We start from the raw sequence: 26,922 nt of genomic DNA on the forward strand, positions 1-26,922 counted from the left end.
ACCCGTCTACACTAATACAAACAACAGCAAATCATATACCTCCACATTAACGGAAGCGTTTTCCCATAGTCCCATTGATTTCGTCATAGATTACTAACCCACAGAAATCAGAACAACGCTCTTTCTCGCATGGTGCCATCGAATCTCACGCGAAAGCAATTGCCCCAGATTGGGTAATCTTTTGATGCATCAAATCATTTGGTTATCTGTTGGTGTATCGAACATTTGGTGGCCACACGGGATGTGAGGCATGTGTGTTTTCATTTGTACCATACTTATCATCCGTACCCATCATCCTTCCCGCCGTGTTTCAAATATGGTCGGTAATCCACTTCCAAATTATGTTCGATCGCTTTTTTTTCTTCATTTTGTACACATGGGGGCATCAACCTCAAGCTATCTGCTCTATTGGTAAACAAGCTATATCTAATTCGCTATATACTGGTACAGCTAATTAGCATTACATCGTGTGTTTCTATACTTACCAGACCAGCTTCTCTCTTTTCAAGATTGCTAGTACAATGAAAAACTCATTGAATTTTTCCAAGGGAATGTAGAATATAATGAATATTTTGATTTTTCAATCATTCATTGATTTCAATTTACTGTATCTCATCTAACTAAAAATGGTCGCCTCAAGGATAATTGTCCTAAACGTATATTTCCAAGAATTATCGATAGATTATTTCAAGAGAAACGACGGTTTTGTTGGTTGAAAATTAGAAACTTAGGATGTGCATCTGAGTTCATCGTTGTTCTTCCATATTTAGAGACATATATAGGTAAAAAAATGCATTCTGCATGAATATTTCCTGTCGTGCTATTTTATTGTTGGTCAATTTTACGAGGCTCGGTGGTGCACTGGTGCACCGAAGGTCTTTGTTTAGACCAAGGCTCGTAAATATTCCTCGACAAATAGTCGTAAAGATGTTGTATATTCTCTATTGTTGAAGCAATGTAATCAGCGGTAATTACGTAACTGCAGTACGTTATTGTTGTTATTGAGGAGTTATCTGAACAACGATGACAAGTATCAAACCGATGAATAATTTCATATAGATTCTATGTTTAACTATTTACTTTTACCACATGGAGAGAGTAACATGAGAAATATACCTCAGTGAAATGTTTACATTTATTGTTAATTTCTTGATGGGACATAACACAAGCATGTCTATTTCACATATTACCTGCTCCACTCTCACATGCCATCCTCGGGTTCCTGACTTCATCAACATCAAAATTCATTTCCTGCATGCCTGTTGAACAAAGTTGTAGCCGGGCCAACCCAGCCTGCGGGTTCACATTTGGACACGGGACAACTCAGCTTGGGAGCAAAGTTGCACATACACCAACGCAAACAAACAAACAAACAAACAGACGGACCAAAAACTTGCCTCCGTTTTTACTGAGGTAACAACTAGTTAGCTATGAGTTATAACTGTCTATGTCGAAATTGTTTTTTTACAACGTTTTGTCTACACCTTGAATTCAATGTGTACTTTCTAATCTATATCAATTTTGTCTGCTGTCAGATTGTCTGGTGACGTACTGTACAATATGCCATCTGTCAATATATATACAGTTTACATTGTTTTTAACCACATTGCAACAAACAAGCCCAAAGGGATTTCCCATTCTCCTGTAAGTTGTTCATCAAAGGCATGCATAGCTTGAAATACATCGGGCCGATTGTGTGAAACACGTTTGGGTTCCTAGGTTTTTAGCGATCAGGCACCGATAGAATTTGCTCCTACTGCTTCTCTACAAGTAATAAATGGACAGATTCTTATCAGAATCCGAACAGCGTTTCCTGGCGGCTCTTCTATCGAGGTAACTTAAGCCCAAAGCTTCAATGGTCCCGGTGAGTTCTATTGAACATCGTTATTACAATGCGCACACTCTGTATTCTCTGCCGATCTCCAGGCGCTTGTGCGACATTGCCATCGCATGTATGTTGAAGCCCCGGTTACACATAGCCGAACATGGCTCCCGACAACCAGCCCACCAAGGTTGGCGGTAGATCGGGAGCAGTCTGACCAGCTTTGGGTTAAGAGTTGAATTTGACTCCCAAACACACCCAAACCACTGACCCGCAACCACCAGCCAGCCATCAGCCAACACATTTTAGACCCCCCGCTCAAAGCCGAATGTTTTGAAAATCGGCTGGCTTAGCCAAACACTGGCCGGCCGGACACCAGCCGACCGTGCCGACACCAGCCGACCACAACCTACCTAGCTCCCAAACCACTCCCAACCATGGTTTAGGGTAGCACGGGAGACTTTTTGCGATTCTGGGCTTTACATTTTACATTGTAAATGTGCTGTTACCATCATGAAAACAACTGTATTGTTTTCGGTCTGTTTGTCTTAGTGTGTTCAGACTTGATCCCACCGAATGCGAATGTTTACCTGGCCTGCGTCCAAATTTCTTCAGCAGGTTCTAAGGAATAGAACGTTGCCAACTTGTTCCATGGCCAAAATTCAGGGACCCGAGGATGGCATATGTGCCCGAGAGCAGGATTTGACATATATGAAATGGACATGGCTGCGTTAAATTTTGTCAACAAGTTTTCATAGATATTTCACGGAGGTAGGAGATCTTCAATTTCTTGTTCACTTTGAAAAAAAAAATGCCCTTCGCGAAGTTTTAACTTTCTCAAGACTGAACACTGATACGATTCATGTAGAGTATGGAATCAAGGAAAGCTATATTCTTGCACATAAGGCGGCAATTCTATTGCAGCCAGTGAAGCAGTAACGCAACACGGACCTTGTGTTGACTCGACGTTAATCTACTCTGAAAAAGTTGCCTCCGGATGATTCTTGGTGCTCTCTCTCTCTCTCTCTCCCGCACAAAGTTATAAATGGCGACGTCTTTCTCACGAAGATGAATCCGCTTTACATTGTCCACTATCATCCCGTTGGACGGCGCGCGGGGCTATACGTACAAAAATCGATGCTCTCTATTTGAAACGGAAAAGCCATCTCTCTTTCTCGGGGATTTAATTACAAGAGCAGCCCTGAAATCTTCTGATAGAATTCTTTATACTCTTATTACTTACAGTCATCTTATCGGGGTCGAGATGGCAATAGGTATGACGTACCCCTGTAAGAGCGAATTAACATCACATCAGCAGAGCATCGATTTTTGATTAGTAATGGGACCAGGAGTTTGTCTACTGAATGATGCATAACCCCTGAAAAGAAGGCTATTTGGTAAAGGTCCCGGCGCGTGCGTTCTCTCATACTAAAGGTACCGGAGTCTGTGTTGGGTAAGCCGCCGGTAGAATGCTTAAACATTGACGCGGGTATGACTCGCGTAGACCTGCCGGCTGCATGAGAGGGGGAGCCTTGGTCCCATGGCGTCTATGGAAGTTGAGCGAAATCACCTGACTGTATAGGTGAGTACGACACCCACAGGCGCTTAAGACTGCGCGTAGCCTAGACTTATCTGTCACATGGGAAAGGCTTTGATTAGGCCACTTTCTTTTCTCATCCTTCCCATCTCATCTACCAAGCAAAAGTTTGAGTTTGATTTCAAAACTAGTAATCAGACATGGCAGTTTTGTGGAGAGTGGTATCGCATGTAGCTGTGTATCGTTGGCTGACCGTTCTAATAGATAATTGTTTATCATTGAAAATGGTAATTCAGATGAACTTTAATGTTAGCGTATAGATATGGGAAGCAATGCGAATAGAATTAAGCATATTTACGTATGGCATCGTATTGACAACTATTTGAACTATAACTTGATCAATGAAGGGCTGAAACAGACGGACCGTGGAACAAAGTCTCGCAAAAGCCGTGCTACAACGCAAATCCTAGAATGACAAGTTTGTGTCCGTTTCGTTTAAAGATATTTTCATTGGACTAAAGGACATGGTTAGATTGATTTCAAACGGTGTCCTGCTGTGTGGGGTATGCGTTATGGCAGCCATGGCGCCACCTAGCGCTAGATGGCCATCTATCATAGGTGTACTCAAAACGGCTCTCTTAAAACACCAGCTGCGAGCGCTAGCTTATATTAGTATTGCCTCTCAACTTTGTTACCTCAACTGGAAGACATTCAGTAGAACATACAATATATACTAATGTAGATCTTATCAACTTTCGTACTAAACGGCAAAGCTAGAGTGAGTGTTACGCTCACTGGCTACTGAGTTGCTTTCTAAAGATTCAAACTCTCATAATCACGAATTTACGTTAATGCCATGAAATAATTATTTGTTGCCACTTTGTTTAAAACCACCCTTTGGAACATGACAAAGATAGACGTTCTTTGTACTTGACATTTCACTCACAACACCCATTTCTTCTCAAAGATAAGAAAGCCCGCCATTAGTAAACATCGAATGCTTTCAGAAAATGTGAACTAAAGCACGGCTATCTTCATCCCGTACAAATTAATCTGCGTCAAATTTGGTAATGGGTTTCCGTTCCTTCTCTCCGTTCCACAACGAGCCACCACCTCAGAGCCACCTGACCGTTCTCGTCCGGACTCCATGTTTTGCAAGCTATCTCCCCGGCGCAGGTGGCAGGTTAGACGTCCACTATTAAAGGGTAATGAGCAACGCTATAACTACAGTGTAATAATGTCTCGAAACAGCGTTTATTACAAGGCTCCATTTAAATTCACGGGTTTCCATCCTGTGACAATGATGGGGGGTATAATGGACCGGCACCAGTGCGATGTGGCTACCGCGAAGTGTAGGGTTTCTCAGGGTAGTTATTATCGCCGCGTGTCGTGTGAGAAGAACCGCTGAGAAGTACATCATGCCGCTGCCGTCTACTGCTGAAATCTCACCTTGTTTGTTCCTATCGATTTTTTTTCTGTCTTTATTCCTTTCTTTCATTTTTCAAACTCCAGGTGACTGACCTACACTGTAAACTGACGCCAGACAGTTTAGTTTACGTTCATAGATAAGATTAAACAAAGTATTATGATGATAGTGTATTTTTGAAAGGAACGAAAATCCCTTCATTTAAAGATTATTGTCTTGTTATTGACAGCATAATCTCCGCATTTAATAAGTAGCGTGACAGCTTCACTTTCACTTTCACCTAAAGACAAACAAAACAGGGGGCTTATCTTTGCCTCTGATACAATTGATTTCTATATCATACCTGCTATTGTGGATATTTCCAGTTAAAAACAAGACTGAATAAAGGCTGTCCCCCCTCACCATGCAAACTGATTGGGCTCCTCTCACCTTAAATAGCTACAGTCAGGTCATAAATGATGCATCTACACACATCAGTCCATTTGAAAGGTTTGCTTTATATTCAACCGTTCATGTGAAGGACTAAGTCACCATAACAAACGTGCGCAAGGGCAAGGTAAAGTATGAAATGACAGGAGTGACATTTTGGCCTCCCTCCTGGCCTCATCATCACCTTCATGTACACCTTTCGACCTTTGCAATGCGCCCAAGGGAGCGTAAGCTTGTACATCTGTCAGGGCTTCTGTTTTGTTCTCGTCACTCAAATCTTCCTGTACGCTATGTTCAACGCGAGAGTAACATACGATAGTATCTGCATTTCAAACACACATCATGTCAAATCTACTCTTCTATATTTCTGAAGAATTGCGTGATGTACACGATTGTAATCTGTCATTTACTTGACTTACTATACTCCACCCCCCTAACGTTAGATTTAGACAGCAGTCTCTTTCTCTCTCTCTCTTACATTGTCATTGATTCGAAATCTATCTATTTGTCTTGAATCCCTTGGAAAATTCTGTTGGACCATAGCCAGATTATTCTCACATCTTCGTGAGACAGTAATCCTGGCGTAGTCTCCATGAGCCCAACACCTTATTTCTCTACTTCCTTCTTTTAAGCCTTCGAACAAAAAACATGATAGACCGATTGATGCTGGGAAGATCAGATCTTTCACAAAAGATTGAATACTACGATGGCGAGATGGTCAATAATTTAGCTACCCGGCAATCCCGTAACATTTCACGGCAAATCTTACTGGTCTGTAGGCCTCACAAAACCGCTCTTTGTCATGTCATAGACGACAATGCATGTTTTGATCCCCCCAAATGCCAGGCATATTCTTGATAACAGTGTAATACGTCATACAGGGGAAAAAGAACATCCAGTTTAACGTTTATAGATAATGCTTATCGTGAGACGAACGGTTGTTCATTGTTGGGGCTTACGGACCTTCCGAAATGTTAGGACCGAAGGCGTCAAACTGTCTTCATGCCGGTCACATGGTGAGCTACATCATCATAGGCTTAAATGTTAGCATTGAGCTAGAACATATATAACTGATCATAACACACCAACTTCAAGGTACTTAGAGCATATGAATCATCAAGGAAGATTCAAACTGCTTTTGATTTCTCATAGCGAATTATTCGTGTGGCTTTCATGATTGAGGTTCAACTTTCAAGATTTTTTAATGATAAATCACACAAAAAATGTGCATACCGTACAATTGAAACATGATCTATCGACTTTGACGTTGGTATGGGAAATACGGTTACTCATCCTCGACAGCGATAAATATTTCAGAGCCCATAACGACTGCTACGTCAATTTCAGCGGGCTCACCTGTGTCAGGCTTTACAGGTGTGTGCCAGCCGTGACCGCAAGTCATGATGCATTCGTGACTGGAACAGGTTTTTCTTCACGGCTCTCCATATATCAATTATCTTTTTAAAAATCGTTCCCTTGCCCTTCGGTATATAGGACGGTGCCAATCTCCGTTTCTGTTTCCCTTGTGCCACATAGTTGTGCTGAAGGGGTCTACAGCTAGTCCAGAGGTAGTGATGTATGTTGAACTATGACACCTTTTTTTCATAAGCGCCGAGCAGAGAAAGTAAATGTATTTTGTACCATTTTTCAAAAGTCTTTTATGATGACTCGACCAGGTGTTGAACCTGTGACCTCCAGGAAGCAAAGTGAGCACTCTACCAGCTAGACCATTTTGTAAAAACATCCGCTTGTCTGTTTCCAAGAGCTCGAAAGTAACTCCCAGGAAGATTTAAACGTTTTGCTGGCTGTGTGGTTCCTGTTCAAGTTTTCTCATATTGATATATATACTAGCTTATCGTAGACGCAGCTTTGACTGTGTCTTTAAATGGGCTAGCTGTAGCTGTAAGCAACCTTAAAATAATGGGTGTCTTGTAATTTCTTTAAAGCCTTTAATGTGAGATATGGAGACGCAGGGGGCTTTTCTGTGCCTGTTCGTGCCGCCTTTCCTCCGATAACGACCGCGCAAATCATACTTAACCGTCACGAAGACCACCCGAAGACCGCCCACTAAAACAGTGACATTTTCCCGGTGAATCGAAGTATGGTCCCATGTCAAATAATATCCTATTCGTCACTAAAAGGGCAAACAGCAGTAACTGTTAGCATCAAAGTTCATCGGTGTTGGCAGATAACATTATGAAGAAGGACTAAACTTGATCTCAACATGAGAAATAAATCTGACCAAAAATAGAGACGGGGGCCGGTATCGACTTCTTAACACCTTTGACCCGTATTCTGAACGATGGAGTCCCGGAAAAACAAAATACTGGTCGAAAATTAGCTTGAATCTTATATCTTGTGTTAGAGTACAGTTTGAGCTTTCGTGATAACAGTTAACATCCTTATCAGTGGCACATAGCCATATTTGGAGCTCAGAAGAAAAGCGGATCCGAAGAAAATAGCTTTGCAATAGGACTGTGTCAGCTTACAGATGTGACTTATGTGGCAGATACTGTCATTTTTTAATTAGCATTTTACCATGGTCAATATTGACCGACGGAGATCACACATAGACAAATTTACATCTTGTCCCGCTGTAGAGCCTGATATCGGGAATATGACATCTCTTCAGCAACCGAGACCGGCCATCGGCCCCGGCACCTAGCTAACTCCTCCAACGCGTGACAGCCAATTCGACTTCCCCGGCCCTGGATGCCTACGTGTGGTAATTGATTTTGAGCGCGCTGCGGTAATATGGGCAGGTTGAATGGAGATTCTCAGTCATGTTCAATATTTAGGCAGATTTGTCTTCCGCGCTTGGCTGAGCCGAAACAATGCCCGGCACCTAGGTGACACGGTAGGTCTCAAAAATATGGAGCCGCGCACGGCAATCTATTATGAAACGCCAGATCTCCCTGATGATCAGGATAAATTAAAAACCTTTCCCTTTGTCATGCAACGGAGGGCGAAATAATGGGATGAATAAGGTAATTCCATGAGATAGCGGCACAACAGTCTGTGCGCTCACTTATTGATCCCCGAGTCTCACTCTCTTTTATTCCGCATTAAACTTTTTTTAGGGAGGGGAATCTTCGAATTGATCTCCTAGTTTTTCGATATCAAGTCATGATGAAGGTAATGGATTTTCGCCTTCAAGGCCAAAAGTGGGAGTAAAACATTTGCCTATTGACTTAGTATCAAAATTGCTGTGAATCGCAATGGTGACTTAATATCTGAAACTTTCGCCATAGAGTGTCACTGGTTTTGATTGATCCGTGTGATGCTCAAATACTTTATTACATAATACTATTATGTAGATATCATTGACATCTATTATTAATAGATGTCAATATCTTAGACTTTTCCATTTTATCCTTTGTTCTTCATACTTGGGAAAGACAAAGATATAATGATTTTAACGACTTTCAAAGCTCCTTTTTTGCAACTCATCAAATATAGTATCGTTATTAATGCTATATAGACAGATTACATAATAGGTTGACACAATATTGTCACTACGTATAACATTGTTACCTTGAATGAAATCGTCGAACGATAGCCAATGACAGTATCTATGGTATAGCTTTGTTTTGAAACCCGGCAACATACCTTTATTATACAGTCACCGAAACATTTCACCTGTCGTCACTGCTACTAGGTATAAATAAAGTATGACTACTTAGACGGAATAAATACGAGAATATGACAAGGGTATAGTATGTGATTGATATGAAAACGCGATGGTACTGATCCTATAGTACAAAGTAATGTACTTTGATATGTTTGCGAGGTGTTTCTAACTCTGCCTGTACAACACAAAGTATGTCTCCTGCACGCCATGAAATGGTGATATTTTCGTCGCCAAATGTATGGTCGGGCTCAGTGGTGGACACCTAGAATGTCAGTAGTTGTAGTCTGTGAGTTGTCACTAAGATCTTGTGAATCATGACCAGCAGTGAGGGTAGTCACGTCACGTCACACATGCACAAGAATGATGTTCTTCTATACAAAACAAAATGCTTCTTTAAGTCTGTTTCCGTCGTAGGCGTATTTTGTTACAAATGAAAACCATTCGACCTTAACTAGACAGAATGATTCAACTGTATATCATAAGTCCAGCTATATTTGGATCATAGATACCCATAATTCAAGGAGGCGTGGTTTCCCACAATCCCTCAATTACCTGTATGGAAGCCCTATCATGTTTTTACACGCCGCTTGTGATTGAAATAACAGTTCTTCCTATTCTATTTCCTCCTACGAGCGCTGGATACAGCTATCCTATTACTTAGAAAATGGTAAGCTTTCTCTTATTTAATGGCCAGCGATGGGTACCGCAGAAGTGAGGTAGAGTCTGATGTGCAAGTAGATTGAAAATCATCACAGAACCGCTAAGGGAGCGAACCCAAAGTAATCTGGCCCAAACGATATCGGCTAAAGCTTGCTCATTGGTCGCCGGGGTTTGGGAACGATCGAAAAACCTGGATGCCAATTTCGACAAGCGGTCGTCTTCCTCTCTCCCTCTCTCTCTCACTCACCCCCACGAGAATCAATCGCTTTGTCGCGTGCCAGCGCGGCCCTCCGGTGTAGGAAAGTGCTCCCACATCTACCACACAGACTTGCCAAGCGCATACCCTCTGCGATACAGTCGGAATCCACCGAGAATCCACCGAGCAATATCAAGAGGTCAGTAAAGCAAACAACGTTCCTTTTTCTTTTAGCTACATGGCGGGGTCGTCTTTTTTCGGGAAAGCCTTGCTGACAGGTTATAATTTACGGTGTATTGTTTTGCTGTGTTTACCCTAGATGCGTGAAAGCACCCATTGGCGTTCATCTACGCCTATTGTTTCTTGAATCGTCCTGTTCTTGAAGCTTGTGAAGGTCGGTAGTGTTCAGAAATGCGCTTTTGTCCATGATCTCTTGCTTGTAGGGTTTCAGATGTTTATGTTTGTTATAATAGCTAACATTTGAAATACTACTGGTTGTTGATGAAATGCAGATGCTACTGTTTGTAGAAAGTTTGAAACTCAAGAGATTGCAAGCAGATAGGATTCTACAGACCTGAGTGTTTCTACCATGTCAAATGCGTACATATAAGAGGGTGTAATTTATGAAGTCTGACAAGTCGATGCGACAGACCAACACGAAATGAAAAGCCATCGACCGTTCACACGCTCAGTCAAATGTTGACGAATATCGGACCCGGCATATCTAGATTTATAACAGATCGTGTATTCCGGGGTTACCTTTGGCCAAACCTTGATAAAAACGCAACGACCCGTTTTTCTACATTTCTGGAAATCAAACCTCTTCCTCTCGTCGAACCCCGTAAACATGGTAGAAAGAACCGGGTCGTATTCAACTCCTTTGGATGCCCCTCTACGCACACTACTCTGTACTGGCCCCCCTCCCCGCGATGTTTAAGACCTGGGAGACTTGGCTTCCCTTTGTTAAGAGTGTGTTGGATTGATGAATAAGTTGGACAGGTGTGAGCTGTCTGCACGCGAGAAACCTCGCACCAGGACAAAGACCTTGTTACCAGAACTTACGTTTACGTCACCATCCATAGAGTGAACCCTCATGATACTAACACGTATGTAGGTTTCAAGTATTTTCTCTAAGTTTGCTATATTTTAATTTTTATCCTGTACTTGTCTATATGTTTGCCTGATTGTTTGTTTGGGTCGCGTCATGGTAGTCTAACGGGTCAGTTGGCCATGGTGAATTGGTTTCTTGGTTTGATATTTCATTGGTTGATTGTAAAGAGATGTTCATTTTGTCTACTATGATTTCTCTAAAGGGTATTAATTTAGGTAGGCATCAACCAGACACTGTAATTCATCGACATAATGAAGAGAATAGTTTGTACATATTTAGAAACTATGCCCGCATAGAGGCAAAAATATCATGGAGGTGACTGCTCAGCTTCTTCAGTCAAACATGTGAAATGCTTCTCTGGCGCTTTCCGTACTCCAGGAATTGAAACCAATACTTTGTTTACTGCGGCTATAGTAGGCTTTCTATATAAGCTATTCGGGAATTTTATTACTCAATTGATAAGTTATGTGCTACAGATTTTAACATAGCCCATGTGAATAACATTCCAGATTTATATTGCTTCCTCGATTTTTCTAGTATAGATGGTAGATAGTGGAACTCCAGTGGTAGTACTGACCTTGCCCGTTCTGTAGATGATAGGACCTGTAATGTACCATACACAGGCGCGTCCTTATCACGAGTTCTGGAAATGGAAAGTGTCCAAACTAATGACATGGAAGACAAATTCAATTCCGACTGCTCTGCCCGTCAAATGGATTTTTCAATTCAGGCCTAAAAACCCTGGCTTGAAGCACATACATAACATAATGTGGGAAGGATCATTTACTTTTTACATTAAATGCACGAGGTTTAATGCCATTAGAGGGAATGTGGGTAGCAAGGAATTCCATTAGATTTCTCTTGGATTGAAAAGGTACCCCTAAAAGGAATGCCTTCAACTGATACCAGAAAAATTTTGCATTGACGTTACACAGAAGTAACTTTATATTTACATTACAGGTTGCCCTATTTACACTTCGCTTGTAGGATAATGTTCTATCTTCTATGTACGTCGGTGTTTCTGACTGAACGAAATTCATAATCCATATTTAGATGACAAGCTATCATATCTACTATTGATATTCCTTTTTGAGCAGTGTGTCAATATTGTCTTCTTCTCAGATACATCTATACATATGTATATATATATGACCTGCGTCCACGTCTACCAAAATATCAGGCCGGACCCAGTGATACACAGAGGCTGTGTCAGATCGATACCTATATGCCTACGGCGACCATCCACATGTGTCACCATCATTTTCTGCCTGTTAAACATGCAATCAATTATCGTTTCTGTAGACGTTGCGGTGGGCAACCTATTCTCGTCCTGCTACCGTTATTGTGTCGTGAAAAAACCCTCTGGTGCTCCCCCATTGATGTAAAAGTGAGGGGGAAAGAACTGTTGCTATATATGGCTCCTTGCTAAGCTTCAACGAACGTAGTGTAGTATGCAGTTCTAGTGGAATGACTAACGGTAGCTCGAGTATGCCAGTACTCAATACGTACAAATGTCTCTCCTTGAAATCGATGATATGCACTGATTGAGCCGCTAAAAATATAAATGGAGTGGTCAGTTCTTACAAGCTGTCAGTCTCAGAGTCCATACCCTTATTTAACTGACCTACATGTATTTTACCCGATAGAAACCACATCAATGATAAGTAAGATAAAAGATTTCGAGGTTTATAATTTTAGCCAAGCAAGATGTAGTCACCTACGTGTAGCTTTTGGACCAAAAATGCGTCCCATCCCCTAAGGAATAAAAGAAATTGTTTGAATTTAAGGGTTGAAGAGCTGCGTCTATGACGAAATGGTCGATAAAATTACATTCCATCTAAGCTGTCAATTCGGTAAAAAAAGCAGCACATCATTACATTTCGTCTTTTCCGCTAGCAACATCAATTCTGTGGTGTGTGTGTTACATACATGTTAGCTCTACACAGAGAAGTACAGTTATATACGTGTTCGCAATATTTCATCTTTTCAACGCGAAATTCGCCGCTCAGCCCCTGGCTCCTCTTCATGAGAAAGTTTGGCGCCATACGGACAAGACGGACTGCTTTTCTAAAGGCCACATCCATCTATGTCCTCACCAAATTAGCCCCAATGACCAGCACGGCGTTCCTCTGATTACCTAGACACAACGCAAAGTATCACTAACGATAATTGCATTGATCAACAACAATGATGAAGATTACACGACGGGATGTTGTTATCGAAGGCCAGAGCCGGTGACTCCGTCTGTTTGTGATTTGATTGTGAATTCCATTCAAGTCCTGCCTATTTTCTAGATGGGTGATTTTGAGAAAGGCAGTTCTTTTTCTGCGTGTGTGTGTGTGTGTGTGTGAGTGTATGTGTGTGTGTGTGAGTGTATGTGTGTGTGTGTGTGTGTGTGTGTGTGTGTGTGTGCGTGCGTGTGAGAGAGGGGGGGTGTACGAACATAGGAAAGCTAAAAATTAAGACATAGTGTGGAACTGTAAGAGGATTATATTGGGCATTCGGGAGAAAGCATCATCATTTGATATGTCGTGCCAGAAACTCAACTTCAATTGTCCTCGCTGTAATTCAGGAAAGAGTTTTGTTAAATAACAATGGGCAATGTAAAACTGATGATATAGAAGCAAAAGAAGATGCAACGATTATGACCTGAAATGCCATCGCCATCTTTTGCTTTGGCAGCAAGTTTAGCATCAAATGGCCATGGTTTGCTCCGAAATAAGTATTCACTCTCTCGAACGGGGGCTTTACCACAAATATCCATAGATAACCTGAACACGCTCCACCCTTTACGGCTTTCCCGGCTTGCTATTCTACTCCCAATCAAAGCCTAAGTCTTTTTATGGACCCCACGAGGGCCCCCTAAAGTCCCGCGAAGTGGACATCCCAAGGGATCGATATCTGCTATTGAACCCTTCAGCGACCTGCCCGCTTGAAAGATTGACCTCCTTGACATTGAGAAGGACCGCCTGGTTTTCTATTTAGTGCAAGAAAAAAAGAGTGGTAACTGCCAGTTGATGGAGTCTAGCTGAGAATCAAATGGAATCAGGAGGATGATACTAGCAGGACCCTCTGATGTCCATGCTGATGGGTTATTTTCAGGTCTTCACAGCGGATTCCTTTAAAAACGACTGGCAGTTGATTGGGTAGTGCCCTTGCTTCCGTTGGGATCAAACATTAGACAACCATATTCGGTGATCACGCAGCGCCATTACCGGTATGTCAAAGTTTTCTTGACGTCATCATCCTATAAACGAGTAGCCAGTCCACCAATGTCTCGGCACCATTATGTCGGTCTTTGAAGTTTTCTTTCCGGCTGTAACATGTTCAAAATGACCTCTACCAGAGACAACGTCGTAGGACGGGACCTTTTAGTATCTATTACTGAGATGAATTCTAAAACCGTTTTGCATCGATTATATTTTGATAAATTCAATTCCATCTTTGCAAATTAGATTCTTATGTTGCTTTTGCACCGCAGATGTCTGAATGTATATATATTGAATACAAGGTACTTCTAAATGTTTGTGATATGGCTATCCTGTTAACGCAGTTGATAGATTATTCATGCTAAAAGGTAAGCTTCCTCTACAGCTGCCACATACCGCCCACATCATCTTCACTCGTGTATGATGTGGCATTCTTCACCCACTTGCCAGTCCTCTTCAGCGTCATTTCCAAAATTGGCCCAGCAATTCCCTACTTACGACCAATAAAAAAGATAGAGTGGTAGTTCGACCCCATCGATACATCCATGTGCTGTAAACAAGAAAGGTGCGGCGGTGGCATTTAGTAACCTCTGTGGTTAAAAGGTAGAGGTGCTTGTAACGTATGCAGTCCTTTCGCTCAATTCCCTCCCCCACCGCTCGTTTTTATTGGCCTCCAATGGCCGGTACGTACAATGGAACCGGCTGAGCTATTCATTACCGCCCTCGCGAGTTGAAAAGATACATGACCCCTATACGACCAGTGGTGGATGGAATTGGAGTGAATTACATCCGCACGTTTCAGGACTCAGCACCAACTAGATCTCCTTCCCGTTAGGAGTAATGATTCCTCCGAGAATACGATGTTTGAATGCGGTAGTAGTTAGGCGCCCTATTTTAACACACCTCCCAATGGTCCCTTTAGAGAGAGGGAGGATGGATTTACCAAGCATGGGTCGGAAAGGTGTAATGGAAATACCGCTTTCCCGCCGCTTCTGGCCATAAATACCACAGATGCAAACACACATAAAGAAAATCAAATGCTGACCTTTTCCATCATAGCCGTTAAGTGATCATACCATTAAGTGATTTAACGTTCTCTGGGAAAACGTTAGTGCCGAAGTTTATTGTCAGAGAACACTCACGGTTTCCGCACCTGTGGCCTGGGAACCTGTAAAACGTTTTCACTTGTACTTTGTTACAATAAAGGATCTTATAAAGGTGACCAATTTTCTATTATGCAAAAACAAGATTTGAATGCTAGTTGTGGTGAAGACACAGGGGGATGAGCAAAACAGTGGTGGCAAATGTAATTTTAGATCTCACGCATCTAGACGTGTCGGCGTTGTCCAGGTCCGAGTTTTTGAAGTAGTCTTCAGTTAGGGCGCATCTATTTGTAATTTTCCAACCACACGGATTTGACGTACATGCAAGTATGTATGTGTGTGTGTATGTGTGTGTGTGTGTGTGTGTGTGTGCATGTGTGTGTGTGTGTGTGTGTGTGTGTGTGTGTGTGTGTGTGTGTGTGTGTGTGTGAGTGTGTAGGTGTACATGTGTGTGCATGAGAGAGAGAGAGACTGTACACATGTCATTGTCAGATTTCAACAGACGCATTACGCCGAAAAACACCGTGGCCCTCCAATGTTGAAATGGCGACGTGTCGCTTGATTGTAATCAATTCATGGCCACCTGCTCAGTCACAAACTGGGCAGAATTGGTATATTCTTCTCCATTGCTGGCGGTATAAAGTTTCAACATCGCCAAGAAGATCTGTTAACATGTATTTGAATGCAGCACCGCAAATTAGGAGTATACTTTAAAATTGTCAAATCATTAAACAGATTATACAAATAGTTCCCATGTGTGGGGTACTTATTACGCGTGGTATGAATTCATGAAATATGGCAATTATCGAACTTGCCCAGATGACGCAATTTCGATGCAAATTTTGCCCTAAAAATAACAAAAGACGCATTGTGTTGAAACCTATAACAATGGATTTTCGACGACAATCACTTGTCGACCTCACAGCGAATTCAGTCGGTCGCTGTCATATCAAGAAGAAAATTTGTATTTCGTTTCTTTTGAACTGTAGCAGTGATTACTGTAGCAGCGTTGACATCTCTCAAAAACATTTAGGAAAACATAAAAGTCAGCAAAAGGACTGAATAAAAAGTTGTCAATGAATGCCACGGGCATTTACGCACAGTAGTATTAGTCCAAATTGAGGTTGACGGTCCCTGTACTTCTTAATTTTACGCTATTGGTAAGAATGCCAGTCGCGATGCTTCGATGGCAATTTGTGCCATTTAAAGTCATTCGATTGCAAATTCCATGAAAGGACTTGCGGAGACTGCTTCCCTGTGATAAAGGAAATATTTTATGCCTTTGTGCTAAGAAGGTCAGTTCTTTTCACGGTATGACGCGTGGACATAGAGAACACGATAACGTTCAAGCTGTGGTGATAAGTGTGAAAAGGAATTAAAAGAGGCTTTATGCATTAACCTTTTGTGTAATGCAACACCTTCGAAAGACGTCACAGCACTGGGGAGCTGTGAAGAACTTTATTTTCCACTCAATCAGTCTTAAAGTTTGTAACCCAGCGTTTAGCTGATAATCGAGTAGGGTATTGTCTTGAATAAAGAAAAAAAGACAATGTTACTTGCTAGCTGTAATTGTTAACGCCAGCACGGTAACACTTGACTGGCTGTAAAAGTGTGCCTTTGTCACTCACTTGCAAATTGGTCGTGCGATCGCAAACTGGGACCAATTGCGGGATGGCCGTGCATGTGTCTTACAACATTCAGCTGTCTTGTTACTGAAAACGTTGTCTTGGATCTTTATCAGCGGGTGGTTCTGTAACAACCTGCTTGAAAATCGTACAATATCAAAATCATACGATGACCTCTGACGAATGTGACCGAGCCGTTAAGGACGTTTTCCCGCCAGAAAACCATAACATCTAACCAAAACGGAGACTTGGAAAGTTGCACAAAATTAAGATGCAAGGCACACGTTGCCTTGCACTCCCCTCGCGCACCCTGATTACCCGAATTACCGAAGAATCGTGGAAACAATTTATCCCCGCGTAGAGCAAAATATCGGTGTTACCGTTCCTTTCACAACTAAGAGGCTTATAGAATGATTTGGATAAAAAACATAAATTTCTAACTCTGTGAGGGCAAGGGGTCTTTGCAGGAGGTCAACGGAGATGGTTTATCTTGTTACCCCGACCACTCTTCTTACATACCAAGAGCGGAGTACCTACTGAATAGCTACTAGCACACATGTATTGCCCCTAAATCACATGTAAACTCGCTGTTTGGCATTGCATTTGCGTCGTACATGTGCATACACACGATAAATTGAATGTCATTATGCTGACAGTGGTTATCTGCCGACAACCTAAGGTAGAATAGTCGTGTAAACAGTAGGTAATACCCGCAGTCTTGACATACATGATGCATTACGTGAAGGAGCCAACTCTCCTCCGCTCAAACTTCGCACAAAAGAGAGGAGGCGGATGGTGGCAACATGCACAGACTAAAAAAAAACTTATTCAAAACTTTGCACTAAACCTATGTCTAGTTTGGTGGTCACAATTATCTCAACGAATAGATTAATCTCATCGCCAGCCAACCTGTGTCCTCTGCTTCTATAAACTAGACAGCTAAGCTGTCAGTTTAACGGTCTTAATACTCGTCATTCAAAACGATACCATATGCCGAAAGTCGGATCCTCCTGCCGTACTACGATTCATCATGTCGTAATACATCATGTCGTAATACATCATGTCGTAATCTTCTTTTGCCAACGGGGGTATCAAAGAGCAGTTGGATGCCAATCGCTGTCTGCATCTTTCGATAAGTCTAGTCTGAATGGGAGCTAGGTAAGAGCCTATTTTGCGGCATGCGGTGTGTAATGCGACAGAGCTTACATTTGAACTTTTTCCATTTCGATCTTTAGAGACTGCTGACAATTCTTGAGACCAAAATTATGTCTTGAGATTGGATACGCGTAGTCAATGACCTTGCGTCAAAGTCACAGCATATACGCACATACATGCAAAAACGCTTGGGAGGAACTTCTATCTGAAATCCCTCGAACCGCTCGAGCGGCTCGACCGTATCTGAACCTTAACTAGTCTTGACGTGGCGTCATGTTGACGTAACGGTTAAGATGTTTTTCCCAGAATCCAGAGGTCCTGGGTTCAAATCTCCTGACATGCCACCGATGTTGTGTCCTTTGGAAAGTCACTTTACACAACTTTTCTAACTCCGCCCAGATGTAAAACATTGGTACCTGGCTTCGGTTGGGGAGGTAAAAGGCGGTGGAAGGAGAAGGTTAGGCTTCGCCTTCCAATACCGTGCCCCAGACACAGTGGATAACAACCCACTGCCCAAACAGCTGCAGAAAGGATATGGCACTACCTGTAAATGTATTCATCCATTCATTCAGCATAAGGCCATGTTGATTCGATCATATGGACGACATCCGTGCGCGCATCAATTTTCCTCTGTTTCAGATCATGCTGTTAATCGCACAAAGCAACTGCAAAATGAGCAAATATAGGCAATACATTGCAAATATTATATATCGGAAAATGGATACTGATGTCGTCGTATGCCAAAGGCAATTTCAAAGTGAAAGACCAAATATCTATTGTTCAGAGTCTGTTGTTCATTGTAAATCAGAGTCTTTGCGTTTCGTCATTTTCCCCACCATTCTGACCACTTAGATTGCATCATAAAGGCATTTTTTATAACTTTTTTTGGCACGCTCGCATCATGATTGAGGTTCCCAGAGGATGTTGTCAATATGATGGAATCAACATGGCCTAATGAACAATTAATCATCGGCAAGACGTATACTTGCAAACTGGGTCGGAGCGTTCCCCTCTTCAATCATATTGGCAAGAACCGCTGTGATGTGAAACAATCCAAATGTCCGTGTTCTTGGTTCAAAGACAGATCGATATGTAAACTATTATCATGGCTTTGATGTGACAATCGATTGCATCTCAGCAGAAAGTGTTCGGACATAAGGGGGTCGAGGGATGCACTGTTTTATCCAAATTTCGTGCAGCTGAGTGCTACCTATTAATCAACAGTTTTCGGTTGGATGAAACCGCAGAAGAATGGAAATGAATAGTTTTCGATGTCAGTGGCGTATCAAACGTCATTAGCACTGACCTCCGGCGTTATGTCCCATACCTTAGTTAGGTACTCATTTTCACCTGGGTCGAGTGAGAAAATAGGTGTTAAGTGCCTTTTCCAAGAGCACAACATAGGCGCCTGCTAGAGATTCGAACCTAAAACCTTCATAAGATATGACAACAACCCTTACTCTGATACCACCTTGCCACCATAGTATATGTACTCTCCACTTCTGCGGGCTGTGAAAATGGTCCAAATCAGCCTAAAAGTTTGTTAAATGTTGAGAGTCAGAATGGTCTGGTAGAGACTACCTTTATGGTGTTATCTTTATCTGTAGACACCTTTTAACGTTCAGGAGAAAAAAAAATAAAGCTATATATAGGTCTAAATCCCTGGGTTTATGTCATTGACACAACTTAACGTAAGATCGCCCAAAATACGACTTCTTCTTAACTTTTCATTAGTTTCCTGTTTTTTTTTTAGATATCCATCTCAAAGGAAAATTTATCGTTCGTTTTCCCGGTGCATTATGATAGATACTGGATGTAGCTTGTTCTAAATAAATGCCCAATTTTCATTTTTATTTCATTTTCCAAAACAAGTACATAATGTTGCACTTCTACGGAGTCTGCCTTGCTTTTATATGGCATACCCATACTATAAGTACCCAATCAATCCTGTTGCTGTTTAGGGACCATTCTTATTGGAAAAAGATTGCGATCTAAAGAAATTCAGGTCAACATCGGTCCGGTTTTCTATTAGCAAGATAAACCTTTATCACAGCTTGCAAGGCTCTGGCTAAAAGTTCCGATAAAGTCACTGACAAACTGTTAGCTAACTTAAGTGGAGTGACCACAGGTCACGAAAGCTCTGCCAAAGGCAATTATCTTCCCCTAAGACCAGTCGTGATAGCAATCTATTGGTTCGCCAAACTGGACGGACATTTTGAAAAACATCGGGGGAGCTGTTTTATGACAGGGTGCACAGAATATCACGCGTTCTGGTGAGATGTTTAACTTGCCCACACGTCAACGCTGTATACATAGTGCCCTCGACATAGGTATAACGTACCATATGCCTGTATTGGTGCTAAATTTTCATTTGGTCTAAATGACTCGAAGTACGGTTGTTACGTTATTACAATGAAGTGTTGCTTTGCTTTGTTTTAGTCGGGTCGTCGTCGTAGATATGTCTCAAGAGACAAGGAAGAGGCTGTTGCTGTATGTCTATGATTCTATATATAGATTGCATCAAATGCTTTTTCGTCTTGGTTGCGTGTCTCACGGTATCCTGTACAACCTTCTTGCCTCGATATTACCTCCAGGCCACGGCGTCTATCTCCATTTGAAGGACGGGCCCGACCTTTGGGTTAGTTCTTTGAATTAGTCCAATTGAAATGAGCATGCCAGACGAAACTTTCTCGACCATTTATCGATGCCCCGGGGCTCCGCAAATTCAATTAAACTCACCAGGTCCGGACTTATGGCCAGTGGGGTTGAGAGTCGTTTCCAGATTACGTTTATTCCTCTGTGTGTTGTTGGTTTGCGCCGCTGAGGAGATTGCGCTGTCCGCGAGAATCAACCTGTCCATTCATCATGCCGCTGGTACGAGTAACGACTCGCGCGCGTTCCTCTGCGTTGCTATGCTGCCGTGCTCTACAATGGTTCATTTGATGACGTCAAAAGCCAGGTCTTAATACGCACTTTACCTCACCGCTGAGGAAAATGACTGCAGTTTGACTTCATTAACACTACTTCTCTTTGTTCACCAGTTGCAACGACTTTCGATCCCGTTGCTTGACGGCCGCGCCCCAGCTGCATGATCAAATGTCTCCAATTGGTTTTATTTCCTTTTAGTGTTATTACCTCCAGTTGGCTCGTAAGTAAATAGAACGGGGAGTAGAGAACCTTATTTGAGAGTGGGGTCCTCTTTTAGATCAAGGTCATTTTTAACTGCAGTTGGGGCGGAACATGTACACGCACATGGCCAATTGATCGGTTGGCAGTAGGAGGGGGAAGGGGGAGAGGCATCATTGCGAATGGAAAAATCGTGTCCCTCTCGACTATGTGTCACTTTTCTAATCAGTCCGGATTGGAGTCAATTTGGAAAGGAAATTGTTCATTTTGGTTTGGTGCCAGAGAAGTGATTAGGGCTCAGGCTGGTCCCACCCAGGCACCTGCTTTGTGGTCTATACATCATGTTACTCGGGACTGATGACGGACAGTTTGGTATAGTACCGTGATTAGACATAATGTCCGTTTCCATCTGCCGACAAAAAGGCAACGTCAGATTCCTTTCTTATTCATAAATATCATCAAGTCAACCTTGCATAACACTCTACATGGTGAATCCGACAGTGGTTTATAGTTTATGAGAGTAATGTATTTCCAAACATGCACATAGTACGTCTGGAGTCCACTTTTTTTCCGTACGTAGTTGGTATACTTTCGCCAATTTCTAAATATCCTGTACAGCGAAGATAACCACAGTGAACAGCCAACGTTTTGGAAAAGTATCAGTTTCTGTGTAATGTCTTCTATGACCATAGCTGTATACTTATTTCCAGCATATATCCATATCTAAGAAACATTTCTGTATTTTTTCTTACAATGGCTTTAACATGGATAAACATTTATGTCCTGTGTCCACAAAGAGTAAAAACTAGAACCCGTCTCTGGTTTTATCGTAACCGTCTGAAATGGATTAGGCGGTTGATGGTCCGGCTACTTTGACCATATTGCCTTTATGGGTTAATGTATCTAGCCATATGCTAGACATATTTCATAAGAGAGACGCACTTGGCAAAATATGGTGGTGTGTGCATCTTAATCAGACATCAATTTTTATAGTTCATTTTCTTTATTCTCTTCCTCTGCGAGACTAATTACTTTAGAACTTGTTATACGTTAATTTGTCGTTAAAATATGGCAATTTCACCTGAAAGGTATAAAATGCATATGCGTTAAACTTTGACGTATTTTTGATATCCATGATCATAAAGGAGCTAATTAAGGGTTCGCATATTTTAGTTTTTCAGATTATGTAAGAAAAAAAAGAAATTTAACTGCTCGCAAACTACAAAAGACGGACTCCCCGGAATTTTCGATTTAACAGCTCGTTTTTCGTTAGCTCTTTGAATCAATTGCTCTGGACACAATCATTTGTTCACGTGTGACGTCAGCAATGGGTCAACCCCGTGAATGTATTCTTAATTTCCGTTTCATTCACATTTCACCCACAAACATTTCCCTGAAATTATTGTTTGAATAATTAATGAATCTAATCCAAAGTACAAAAAAATATGATTTCTTGGTCTGCCAAATAGATAGGTCGTACGTGACGTGATATACTGTAAAATGTTTTGAAACTAAACTACAACTAGAACACCAGTCATCACAAGTCTGTTAATTTCTTGGCCCCGTATGGCGGTAGAAATGTTTGCAAACTCAATACGCGATCTTAAGAGACATGCCTAAGCTTTAAAGAAATGGAGACAAGAAAGAAGGAAGGCTTAGCAAAAATCAGGACAGTTAATTTCGTCAGCGTTATAAATTTGATCGCCTCTAATTAGTGTGATGTCATGTAGAAAAACAATCCTGTAGTTTCAAAAGCTAACACAAATCACAGTAATGCAATAATCGATATGTTTATGAAAAAGTTGGACGGACATATCCCCTGATACCAGATAGGTTGTGACGTATTTTTTTAATCCTCCTAGGCTGCCAATATTTCTTTTGATGATAAAGAGTAAAGGTGTAGACTTAGGAAATATGACACATTATCTTACTGCCAGGAAGTCCCAAGATATGTGTGGACATATTCATGATCAGTACAGGAATGACAATGACTATTTTCATACCGAAATACGTTCCTCGTCATATCTTTTGACACCGTTGGTATTTTGATTATGCATACTCCTGTTTTGAATTTGTACGAAACCCCCACTATTACAACGTAGTAATACGAGTAGGTAATACATGTAGAAGTAACGTTGCAAATGAAATAGGCTTAATGAAATTCTCATCAACTTTTTTGTTGAAAATAACACACTCCATGCACGGTAAAACCGCACCATAAGCACCGTTGATGCAAATATAGGTTCGTGTTGGCTTACATTTTGGCATGTTTTCAACGAGCCATCAAATTCCACGACCTTTGCATATCTTTTCAATGGATCAAGCATTGTCTGATTGAGTCCAAAGTAATAGATAGGCCCAAAGGGACATTGTTGAAGGGTACGGTTGACAAACAGATACTTCAGTCACTACCGGTCGGGTTATGGTTTGAAATAGACGTACAGCACCCGCGAATACAGAATTATATGGCTGAATTCGTTTATGCCGTAGAAAATGATACTCTGATCTAATTTTGTTTTCATTATTTTTTTCAATTATTTTAAAACAGGCACAGTAAGTGAATATTTTGTGGAGGACCGGCTATAAAAAGTATGGTGAGGTATGCCTCAGTGATATACCAACGTATTTGTCTCTTATTCAACTATAATGGAAGAAAGATATGACAGTTTTGTGTCTGGTTGGCGTTCCCTGTTTAAGAATTCTCTTATTATCTTTCCGTCGCATTTAAGGTACCAATTCAACATGAAGCCCCGTTATACCCCATTCCATATGGATGGCGCTCTCGCCGCGTTCTCTCTGCGTCCTAACATTTAAAAGTGAGCTCAACGAATTTCATAGATAAAAACACATCTTTTTCCGCTTTCTGTGTTTTGTTGTCTTTTCAGTCATACTTTTACATATTGCATGGTATTCCAATTTTGATATCAATGGTTACAGAAATCCGATTTAGGTTGCAGAGAGAGCGCAGCGCGATCGCCCTCTAATGGAATGGGGACCTAGCTTATCTAAGTTGAGCTTTCTGAGAAGGCGTCACCAACGTCACGGATAATTTTTGTGGTATTCTATCGTCACAGTCTACCAACGGTGTGCACAGATGTTTCCAAGTATGCATTAGCTATGCGTGACGTCAACAATGACGTCATGACGGCAGATATAAGCCGTTCATTAAAAGGATCTTTAACTTGCAACCCCATGTTTTATTCGCATATATCAGCCCGTTTAAATTCACCATTTTTGGGTACAGTTGGAAACAAGGAAACAATTTTGATGATGAGACTTAAAAAAGAAATTAAATCGTGCCTCTGGTATGATGTAGCGATGGCCTCTGGCGGAGTTTATGGCAAGTTTTTCTGAATTAGTTTTGATGCTAAATGTGGTTAGTGTAGAAAATCATGAAATAAGGTTACGCGTAGGTTGTCTTGTCCCATTGCGTACAATGCAACTTGAGGTATTAAAGCGGAAAGTTTCTTTACTTTAATACGAGCGCAAACGAAATCTATCCACAACATTGCCCGTGAAAGATTCTTTAATTTGTAGTATGTCTGACTCCATGTAGATAACGCCGTTGTTGCCATGGCTTAGTAAGGTTTAATCCTAACGGGATTTTTACGGCATTATTTACCTTTGGAACCTCCCGCGCGGGGCTGGCAGCGCTACGTCCCAAACTATTATCCCGTGATGCCTTTCAATCTGCTCAATTAGGCGCGCGACGAGCTTTCTGTTTTGAGGATAGGCTGCTGAATTAATGATGCGTGACCAGTACTGAGTCCAACCGTTCACTGTTTCCAGCAGTTCATCCAGGTCCCCTCCGAGCTAAGTCACGTGGTAAAGACTGACTACTTAAAGCGGATCTCCGTCAGGCCCTCTCATTTTCGTCACAAGCTTTATTCAGCGGTCACGGGGTGCAGGTAGTAATTGATACTGAGCATCGTCTTGGGACGGCCGAGCCCCGCTTGGTGTGATGGGAGGATGGTTGGAGTACAGTCAGCAACCATTCCACAGAACCCAACTCGTCCTGGCCTGTCTCTTACACTATCCTGACGACTGCAATTCTACCGGTAAGTTCTTTAACTGTGCTATCGCGATGGTCTACAGTTGTTCTGGTCGTGTTTTGTCGTTGGTTAAGAATCTGCAGTGATTGTGTCCCTTTTCCTCGAGTCTGATTTTGCGGGTCGTTTGATATGGGGATTATTGTCAAAAACGTGACCTGCATTCCAGCAGAACTAGAAGAGATGGCTTGGCGTTTTTGTCTTCCGTCTATTTTTAAAACGACGTCAAAGTATTGACTCACGAAGCTTTAAACACATCGAGTTTTCTTCTCTTTCCGTCTATAAATTATTAATGCCGCTTGGAAATATGGCCCCCACTAGGTGTGGCCTTGTGAAAGATGCAGTCTGCGGTTTGGTCCCGTGGTTTTGTGGCACCATAAGTGTCTCTTCAATTATCGTACTGCAGCAGACGATAATAGCATACTCATCGACGCTGCGACACCTTCGTCAACTAGCTGTTCCTTCGTCTACTAGAGATGCTAAATGTTGTATTTTCCTCACGACGCCGGGGAAAAGTCTCAAAAGGCTGTAATTTGTGCAAAGCTGAATCTCGGAGATAAGACAATCGTCAGCAAGTTTCTCTGCGCGCTCATCAACAAAAGTGGTAAGATGAGGGCCCGGCACGCTGTTCTATTATGTGCTTCCATTCCTGCGCCTCACGAAGCAGCTTGTTTAAGTTTGCTCCGGGATGAAAACCATCTTAGCCGGAAGGTATAATTTTGATAACACCATCTGAGATGACAGTCCAAACCTATGTTTATGTGGAAGTAATCTGTATCATCGGTTCCTTGCTCAAATGTGTTTTTCGGATGCTTAGGTGCATGAGAAACGAACCTGGTAATCAAGTGAAGTGCTTGGTAGCTTTCACACCGCGCCCCCTGATGACACTTAACGACCCCCTTTCATGTGATGGGCTCTCAGAGAAGGGCATGTCGGGCTATTTTTGCTAAAAGAAACTTTTTGAATCCATTTTAGTTTCTTTGGCTACCATTTGTATGATTTTGGCGGCTCAGTCACGGGGCATTTAAGGCAGCAGAATTCGCTTTACCTGAACGTGTAACAAATACGTTGGATAATGTACATGGGCAAAGGATCCCGAAAATTTATACCCAACAAAAGATTGCTTCTTAGTCTACGGAAAAAAATGATAGGGATCATGATAGTTCGTACTACTGTATGTTTAGGCATTGTTAGCTTGTATCGCATTTTTCTTTACACGTGTACGTCCTACACTTGCCTACACAAAGATTCCCTGGGTGTAGCTGTGAGTGCATGGGGGAACCCTCAGTTTTATCTAGTGTAGCACGCGCCTCCACAGATTTTTTTTTCTGTATTATGTAAAGATAGGGATGGAGTATGCTTAACAAGAACAGGTCACTTAACTACTTGCGGAAAATCTGAAAGCAAAAGATCATAAGCACATTTCTATTTTGCATAAACATTTCTTTCAACCCGTGTATGCCTGAAATGACTGTACATGCGGAATCTTGTTTTATACCAATTTGCACATACCTTTTCTGCAATGTAATATATCACATTGCAGTACTGACACAAAAGCATGTTTGTATTACTGATATCTCCAAGCGGGTGGCCCTGAAATAAATCTCCAAGTTAGTAGTCTGTCAAATGTTTTGTTTATACAATCTTCAAACTAACACCAGTGCAATATATAACCCATCGTTCAATTAAAACTGTTATCATTAGACACGTGGACGTCAACAGAAGGTGTGTGTGTTATCTTATTGTCAAGAGTTGATACATATCATTCCTTTATTTGCATAAAGCGATGTATAATGGGTAGCAAATCATATTTACACTCTTCATAATCATCCACTATATTTTG

At 41.7% G+C, this 26,922-nt stretch overlaps 1 protein-coding gene across 5 annotated transcripts in view; it reads left to right on the top strand.

Annotated features, from left to right (window-relative positions):
• The window catches only part of LOC136430518 (synaptic vesicular amine transporter-like), a 79,851-nt gene that overhangs the window by 16,987 nt on the left and 35,942 nt on the right, over positions 1-26,922 (top strand). The window contains exon 1 of one of the 5 annotated variants that reach the window (XM_066421205.1): positions 3,252-3,404. The exons of 2 other annotated variants lie outside the window; for them this stretch is intronic. The gene's annotated coding sequence lies outside the window, so the exon portion shown is untranslated. Of the gene's footprint in view, positions 1-3,251; positions 3,405-9,560; positions 9,901-24,775; positions 25,089-26,922 lie in introns of those variants that run through there. 2 more of the 5 variants (XM_066421207.1, XM_066421204.1) reach the window with 2 other exon arrangements.

The sequence above is a fragment of the Branchiostoma lanceolatum genome, chromosome 3 (assembly GCF_035083965.1).
Source record: "Branchiostoma lanceolatum isolate klBraLanc5 chromosome 3, klBraLanc5.hap2, whole genome shotgun sequence".
NCBI classification, from domain to species: domain Eukaryota; kingdom Metazoa; phylum Chordata; class Leptocardii; order Amphioxiformes; family Branchiostomatidae; genus Branchiostoma; species Branchiostoma lanceolatum.